The sequence below is a fragment of the Lolium rigidum genome, chromosome 5, assembly GCF_022539505.1.
Source record: "Lolium rigidum isolate FL_2022 chromosome 5, APGP_CSIRO_Lrig_0.1, whole genome shotgun sequence".
Lineage (NCBI taxonomy): Eukaryota > Viridiplantae > Streptophyta > Magnoliopsida > Poales > Poaceae > Lolium > Lolium rigidum.
In genome coordinates, this window is record NC_061512.1 from 60,431,583 (window position 1) to 60,441,235 (window position 9,653).

Genomic DNA, 9,653 nt, shown 5'->3' on the forward strand with positions numbered 1-9,653 from the left:
AATATCTTCCTAGGATACTTATCCTTTAACTTTAGGTCTTTTATTGCTGACTGACACATCTGAGGCCCATAGCAATGTCATCTGCAGTTACTTTCATTTAGCATGATTTGTGCTGTTCTTACTGTTGAGATAACTAGAATTTTGAACAATGATGCCGCATTCTCTTGCTTTTGCATGAAGAAACACTAGGGAACAGTCCAATCGGGATGCCAAGAAACCAACAAAACTTAAGATGAATCCCACACAACACCTGAATGGTTTATTCCGATGAGACTAGTGAAGCCGGAATGAAGATAGAACAGGCTGGCTGGTGACCGATCAGACACAAGGTGCGGTATCGATCCATATGTCATGCAATCCAATCTTGTCCGGTTCTTCACTTTGTAGGGTGCAGCTGGCCAATAGTTTTTTACTTTATGGCGATCTGGGTAAATCACACTTTAAGTTAAATCAGGGTCCGTTTGGATGTTTGTATTCAGGAGCTTGGCATTGCATTGCCTTCAATATAAATAACCTGTGATATTTGCATTGAGATCAATGTCAATATCTCTGTTTGGATGCGTAGGTATTTGGTACCTAGAATTGATATCATGATTAAATGCCAAATCATGTTTGGATGCTCAAAGTGATCAATTGCATTTGTTCCCAGAAACGCCATCAATCTGGTCTATGGCGACATTGCCATTATAGCCGGGAGAGTCTTTCGATCCTCCCAACAGGTGGTCAATAACTCGATTCATGTGAAACAGTGGTCGATTTTTTACTTGTTTTCGTTGCAATCGACATGGAGACGGTTGGGCGCTAGTGCTGGAGGACGGCGGGCGGCCCCCTCTGTAGCTGCGCCGGACGGAGAGGGTCGGGGTGGAGGGCGCATGTCCAAATCTTCCCCTGCACCGGTGACCTGCGCTGGACAGGAGATAGTCAGGGCCGCGTTTCGCCGGAAGAACGGGGGAGAGCGACGGAGTTGTGCCTCGCCGGAGAGCCGCTGCGTGGTTCGCTGGAGGGCCGCCGTGCCGTTAACCGGAATAGGAGGAGTCCGGGAGGAGTCGAGGTACCTAGGCCGCCGTCGTTCGGTGCCTGAGCATGCCTACGCTCGCTAGGTCGTTCGGTCGGGAGAGCGAGCGAAGCGAATACAGAGCAATGTCTAGCTAAAATGATGGAGATTCGGGAGCGGCCTGGTTGCACATTAAACGGGCTTCTCAATATTCGGCCTGAATACCGAGCGTGAATACACAGGCCAGCCAAACGGATGCATTCGGGATGCATTTGGGCCTAAGAGCATCTCCACTTGTTGGCCCTCCCCATGCCTAAATCCGGCGAAATTTTCGTTCGGATTGGAGGAAAATTTGATCTGGGGAGCGCCGAAGTTCTAGCCGTCCTCCCGACAGGAAACCCCCAACCTCGACCATTTGACATATTTCAAACAAATTCGACATAAAATTTAACAAGTTCGGCGAGCAATTGGAGGAAAATTGCTAAAAGAAATTCGGCGATAATCAGTACAATGTTTAACAAGTGCTGAAACAAATGAAGCACACAATTTCACAATTTTTGAAACAAATTATGACAGACTAGTTGGCGTCGGCGTTGGCGTTGCCTCGGAGCGTCCATATGTGCTTCACCAGATCATCTTGCAGCTGCTGATGCATTGTAGAGTCTCGAATCTCCTGGCGCATAGCAATGAAGGCGGCCCATGATGGAGGCACCTGGTGATTAGGCTGTGCAAGAGGACCCTCTCTCTCATATGGTGCTTGTTGCTCAGCTAGAGGAACCGGATGTTTTCGCTCATTTTCAATAATCATATTGTGTAAGCACACACAACAATTCATCACCTCCCACATCTGATTTTTGGACCAAGTCATAGCGGGGAACCGGACGATAGCAAATCTCTGCTGGAGGACACCAAATGCACGCTCGACGTCTTTTCGGCAAGCTTCTTGTTTCTTGACAAACTCGCAAAGTTTGGGGGTGCTAGGTTTCGAGATAGTCTTCACAAATGTTGCCCACTTTGGATAGATACCGTCTGCAAGGTAGTATCCTTTGTTGTAGTGCCGACCATTGATCACATAGTTCACCTGGGGAGCATGACCCTCAACAAGCTTGGAAAAGATCGGGGAGCAGTTTAGGACGTTGATGTCATTGTTGGATCCAGGCATACCAAATAAAGAGTGCCAAATCCAGAGATCATGGGTAGCCACTGCTTCAACTATCACAGTGCAGCCGTTTTTGTGACCCTTGTACATTCCCTGCCACGCAAACGGATAGTTCTTTCATTTCCAATGCATGCAGTCAATGCTTCCAAGCATCCCTGGAAAACCCCTAGCTTCATTTGTTGCAAGGATCCTCTGAGTGTCTTCGACAGTAGGTGATCTCAAGTAAAAGTCTCCAAACACTGCTATGACGGCCCCTGTAACCGGTAGAAACAATCAAGGGCGGTGGACTCCGCCATCCGAAGATAGTCATCCGCACCATCACCGGGAGCTCCATACGCCGGTGATACGTCCAATTTGCATCACTATTTTATATCATAATTTGTCTGTTATTCATTGATATATTTCATATTGGGACACAATACTTATGTTATTTCATCTATTTTGCATGTTTCATGATTATTTGGAGATCGAGCACCGGAGCCGGATTCTCGCTGGAAAAAGCACCGTCGGGATGCAATATTTCGGAAGATCAACTGTGGAAGGAAGTTTTACGAGAAAATCCTATTTTTCCGGATGACGGAAGAAGCCGAAGGGGGAGCCAGTCTGGACCCGGGGTGGGCCCACACCATAGGGTGGCGTGGCCCATGGCTCCGGCCGCGCCACCATGTGGTGTGGGGCCCCCTCGGCCTCTTTTCGCCTCCTTTCTTCGCGAGACCCTTCGTCCCGAAGACCTAAGCCACGGAGGAATCCTCACGAAGGGTTACGGCCGCCTCGCGGGGCGGAGAACACCAGAGAGAAAAGAGCTCTCCGGCGGGCAGTGAATCCGCCGGGGAAATTCCCTCCCGGAGGGGGAAATCGACGCCATCGTCACCGCCATCGAGCTGGACATCATCTCCATCACCATCATCATCATCTCCACCATCATCACCGCCATCTCCTCCGCAGCACCTCGTCACCGCTGTAGCAATTTGGGTTTGATCTTGATTGTTTGATAGGGGAAACTCTCCCGGATCGATTTCTACTTGTTGTTTATGCTATTGAGTGAAACCATTGAACCAAGGTCTATGTTCAGATTGTTATTCATCATCATATCACCTCTGATCATGTTCCATATGATGTCTCGTGAGTAGTTCGTTTAGTTCTTGAGGACATGGGTGAAGTCTAAATGTTAGTAGTGAACTATGGTTGAGTAATATTCAATGTTATGATATTTAAGTTGTGGTGTTATTCTTCTAGTGGTGTCGTGTGAACGTCGACTACACGACACTTCACCATTTATGGGCCTAGGGGAATGCATCTTGTACTCGTTTGCCAATCGCGGGGTTGCCGGAGTGACGTAAACCTAAACCCCCGTTGGTATATCGATGCAGGAGGGATCGCAGGATCTCGTAGTTTAAGGCCGTGATTAGATTTATCTTAATTACTTTCTTGTAGTTGCGGATGCTTGCAAGGGGTATAATCACAAGTATGTATTAGTCCTAGGAAGGGCGGTACATTAGCACAGGTTCACCCACACAACACTTATCAAAACAATGAAGATTAATCAGCCGTATGTAGCGAAAGCACTAGACTAAAATCCCGTGTGTCCTCGAGAACGTTTGGTCATTATAAGTAAACAAACCGGCTTGTCCTTTGTGCTAAAAAGGATTGGGCCACTCGCTGCAATTATTTCTCTCGCATTTTACCTACTCGTACTTTATTCATCTCGTTACATCAAAACCCCCGAATACTTGTCTCGTGAGCATTTACAGTGAAACCTTCATCGAAACCGCTTGTCAACACCTTCTCGCTCCTCGTTGGGATCGACATTCTTACTTATCGAAGATACTACGATACACCCCTATACTTGTGGGTCATCAAGACTATTTTCCGGCGCCGTTGCCGGGGAGTGAAGCGCTATTGGTAAGTGGAATTGGTAAGGAAAACTTTTACCGTTTGTGCTGATTTTATTTCGCTCGTCGCTATAAGTCATTATGGAGAGATCTTCTCTTCAATTTCTATTTGGGAAATCTACTACTACTGCAACGGTAGTGGATGAGGCGCCAGGTGAGGAAGTAATACCATATAAAATACCTACGAAAATTATTGAACATGTTATGGATAACCGCTATGAAGGGGATGGAACTGTCCATCCTGGTGATCATTTACTGTTTTTGCATGAATTATGCGGGTTATTCAAATGTGCAGGTATTGCTATGAATGAAGTTAGGAAGAAACTATTCTCTATATCGCTGTCTGGTAAAGCGGCACATTGGTATAAATTGCTGAAGAATGGTGATTCTCTTGATTGGGAGGACATTGTGCCTTTATTCTATTCCAAATTTTATCCTCCAAGTGAAATTCACAAAGATCGGAACCGCATATATAATTTCTGGCCTCATGATGGAGAGAGTATTGCCCAAGCTTGGGGAGATTGAAGTCTTTAATGCTCAAATGCCCCATTCATGAGCTTCCTGGTAATATTATTATTGATAATTTCTATGCAAGACTTTCTTTTCAAGACAAGACTTTGCTGGATACTTCTTGTTCTCGGATCATTTACACGCAACAAAGAAGAGTTTAAAAGGGACCTTCTTGATCGGATCCAAGAAAATACCGAAGGTTGGGAGAACGACAAAGATAGAGAATCGGTATAATTTATGATTATAAATGCATTGAAGCTTTTATGGATACTCGATACATTTCGTAATATGAGTGCTACATATGGCCTTGATTCTCAAGTTGCTGCAAACCTTTATAAAGCTTTTGCCTCTCATTATGAATTGCCTAAGAAGAATTTTGATAAGTATCATGAACCATATAAAGATAAAATTGATTCATCTATTAATAAGTGTGTTGTAATTGAAACTGCTGATCGTGTTATTCCCGAAGCTTATATTGAAAAAACTCCTTTTCCTGCTAAAATGAAAGAGTACTCGTTATAAATAGTGCGGTTCATAAAAGTGAAAAGAAACCTAGAGAACCCGAAGAACAAATAAAAGTCGAACCTCGTTGTTGCAATAGTTACAGATCTTGTGACTCGAAAATGTTGAGGATGGTCATATTATTTTCTCGTGAAGATGCTTCTAATATTGTTTCACATCCTAATAAACCCAAACAAGCTAGTGTTCCTATGCTATCTCGTTAAAATTGGTGATCATTGCTATTATGGTTTATGTGATATTGGTGCAAGTGTTAGTGCTATACCTTATGAGCTTTACACGGAGATTATGCACGAAATTGATTCTTGTGAACTTGAAGATATTGATGTGGTTATTCAGCTGGCTAATAGAGAAACTATTTCACCAATTGGTATTGTTCGAGATGTGGAAGTTCTATGTGGTAAGATTAAATATCCTACTGACTTTTTGGTACTTGGTTCTGCTGCTAGTGATTATTGTCCTATCATTTTTGGTAGACCTTTTCTAAATACTTGTGGAGCTATTATAGATTGCAAGAAAGAGAAAATTTTGACTAAATTTGCTGGTGAATCTTATGAGTTTAACTTCTCTAAATTTACTAAAACTCCTTATAAAGCTGATTTGCCTAGTAATGATTTTAAAATGGAGCAAAGTGCATCTATTGTTCTTGTTCCTAATAATCCTTTGCAAGCAACATTTGGAGGATAGCGAGAGTGAAGTTTTTAGGAAAGAAAGAGATGAGCTTGAGGAGATTTTTCTTCGCCAACCTATTCTCAAACATGATTTACTCGGTGGAAGACTTGGGTACAACACCGCCACCAAAGGAAGATCCCGTTTTTGATTTAAAGCCTTTACCCGATAATCTTAAATATGCTCATATTGATGATAAGAAAATATATCCCGTTATTATTAGTTCTAAGCTTACAGTAGTTTGAAGAAGAAAGATTATTGCAAATATTGAAGAAACACCGAAGTGCTATTGGCTATACTCTTGATGACTTGAAGGGGATTTCTCCTCTATATGCCAACACGCCATTAATATGGAAGATGATGCGAAGCCTCGTTGTTGAACCTCGGCATTGCCTAATTCCTAAGATGAAGGATGTGGTAAGAAATGAGGTATTACGACTTCTTGAAGCTGGTATTATATATCCTATTGCCGATAGTAGATGGGTTAGTCCTGTGCATTGCGTTCCTAAGAAAGGAGGAATGATCATTGTGCCTAATGATAATGATGAGCTCATACCTCAAAGAGTAGTTGTAGGGTATAGAATGTGCATTGATTATCGAAAAGTTAATAAAGTTACTAAGAAAGATCATTACCCTTTACCATTTATTGATCAAATGCTAGAAAGGTTATCTAAAAATACTCATTTTTGCTTTCTTGATGGTTATTCCGGGTTTTCACAAATTGTCGTTAAAGCTAAAGATCAAGAGAAAACCACTTTTACTTGTCCCTATGGAACTTATGCTTATAGGCGTATGCCTTTGGTTTATGTAATGCTCCTGCTACTTTTCAAAGATGCATGTCTGCTATTTTTCATGGCTTTTGTGAGAGTATTGTGGAAGTATTCATGGATGATTTTTCTGTCTACGGGAATTCTTTTGATAGTTGTTTGCGAAACCTTGATAAAGTTTTGCAGTAGATGTGAAGAAACTAACCTTGTTCTTAATTGGGAGAAATGCCACTTTATGGTTAATGAAGGAATTGTATTGGGACATAAAATTTCTGAGAGAGGTATTGAAGTTGATAGAGCTAAAGTTGAAGCTATTGAGAAGATGCCCTATCCGAGGGATGTTAAAGGTATTCGTAGTGTTCTTGGTCATTCTGGGTTTTATAGGAGATTTATTAAAGATTTCTCCAAGATTTCAAAGCCTCTTACTAATCTTCTTCAAAAATATGTACCTTTTGTTTTTGATGATGATTGTAAGGAAGCTTTTGAAACTCTAAAGAAAGCCTTAACAACTCGCTCCTATAGTTGAACCTCCCGATTGGAATTTACCTTTTGAAATTATGTGTGATGCTAGTGATTTTGTCGTAGGCGCCTGTTCTTGGACAGATGAGTAGATAAAAAATTAAATGTTATTCATTATGCTAGCAAGACTCTTGATGCTGCTCAAAGAAATTATGCTACTACTGAAAAAGAATTATTAGCTGTAGTCTTTGCTTGTGATAAATTTAGATCTTATATTGTTGATTCGAAAGTTACAATTCATACTGATCATGCTGCAATTAGATACCTTATGACAAAGAAAGATGCTAAGCCGAGGCTTATTAGATGGGTACTTCTTTTGCAAGAATTTGATTTACATATTGTAGATAGGAAAGGTGCCGATAATCCCGTTGCTGATAATTTGTCTAGATTGGAAAATATTGCTTATGATCCTGTTCTCGTTAATGATAGTTTTCCAAATGAACAATTGGCTGTAATAAAGGTGAGCTCGCGAGACAAGTCCTTGGTATGCCGATTATGCTAACTTTATTGTTTCCAAGTACTTGCCTCCAACCTTTTCAGCTCAACAGAGGAGGTAATTCTTTTATGACTTGAGGCATTATTTCGGGATGACCCACACTTATATAAAGAAGGAGTGGATGGTATTATGCGAAGGTGTGTTCCCGAATATGAACAACAAGAGATATTGAGTAAATGTCATGGCGAAGTGCTTATGGAGGACATCACGCCGGAGATAGAACCGCGCAAAAGGTTCTACAATCAGGTTTTTATTGGCCAACTCTCTTCAAAGATGCAAGGAAGTTTATTTTATCTTGTGATGAATGTCAAAGGGTTGGTAATATCTCCAGACGCAATGAAATGCCTATGAATTATACTCTTGTTATTGAACCGTTTGATTGTTGGGGATTTGACTTCATGGGACCTTTTCCCTCTTCAAAAGGTAACACTCATATACTTGTTGCCGTTGATTACGTTACTAAATGGGTGGAAGCCATACCTACAAAAAGTGTTGATGGTGAGACCTCTTTAAAAATGCTTTTAGATATTATTTTTCCTAGATTTGGAGTACCCAGATATATTATGACCGATGGAGGTTCTCATTTTATTCATGGAGGTTTTAGAAAACTCTTGCTAAGTATGGTATTAATCATAGAATTGCTTCCGCTTATCACCCTCAAAGTAGTGGTCAAGTAGAACTATCAAATAGAGAAATTAAATCTATCTTGCGTAAAACCGTTAATAAATCTAGAAAGAATTGGGCTAGTAAATTGAAAGACGCACTATGGGCTTATAGAACTGCTTATAAAAACCCCATGGGAATGTCACCTTATAAAATGGTTTATGGAAAGGCTTGTCATTTACCTTTAGAACTAGAACACAAAGCTTATCGGGCTGTTAGAGAATTAAATAAAGATCCTAAACTTGCCGGTGATAAGAGGTTGCTACAATTAAGTTCTCTAGATGAATGGAGAAGTGAAGCTTATGAAAATGCTAAACTCTTTAAAGAAAAAGTTAAAAAATGGCATGATAGAAGGATCATCAAAAGAGAGTTTAATATTGGGGATAAAGTCCTATTGTATCGGTCTCGTCTCGCATTCTTTGCGGGGAAATTACTCTCGAAATGGGAAGGACCGTATGTTGTTGAGGAGGTGTATCGTTCAGGAGCAATTAAAATTAGCTCTCTCCAAGGCAATGCTACGAAAGTGGTGAATGGACAAAGACTCAACCATTATATCTCATGTGATTCTTATAATGTTGATATTGATATTATTCGAGTGGAAACACCGGAGGCTTTCATCAAAGGACAAATTGACAGTCCGCCGTAACTCGACTTTGAATAGGTAACAAGATCTAGTAATGAAAAGTTCGCGATTTACTTTCCGAACATTATTTTTGTTGTTTTTGGAAAATATGAAAAATTACGAGTTCGAAACGGAGTGGAAAGGACGCACGAGGGCGTGCCACCATAGGCCGGCGCGGCTCGACTCGGGGCCCGCGCCGACCTATGGTCCGGCCGCCTCGTCGCCCCTTTCCGACTCTGGTTCGATCTCGGTACTTTCCGTTTGTTCTGAAAATTTTTATTATAAAATCCCCCGACCCCCGGAGGTCCGTATATCGTTTTCTCGACGTGTCTTGTTTCGAGCTGTTTCGCCAGGATTTGTTTTAGATCTAGAGCCATCATGTCTTCATCGGGAACTCCGAAGGACAACTCCTGCAAGGATGTTGGCAACTTGTACATGGAGGAGCTGAGGATGCATCCAAAGGAGTTGATGCTCGTCGAGGGAAAACTGCAGATCAAAGATGTTCAGTGGTCCCAAAGGAGAAGGAAGCTTGGAAGACAGGATGGAGAAGCTAGAACAAGAGGTCTTCAATTACAAGAAGATGGCCGAGCGTGAAGTGGATATCTTTCACAAGATTGTGTCTCGAACTCATTGCTCGAACACGAGAAGGAAACCGCAAAGCTATGGGGCGACATCCTCTCACTTCACGACACCACCAACAAACTCCAAGCTCAACTCTACGACATTCATAATCGAACTGTGAGTATGAAAACGAGGTTTAAACATATAAGCCGTGCTGCTAGTTTCAGGATTCCCGAGACCAAGATGTCATTTGTTGATGGAGAGCCTCTATCTTGGAAGTCC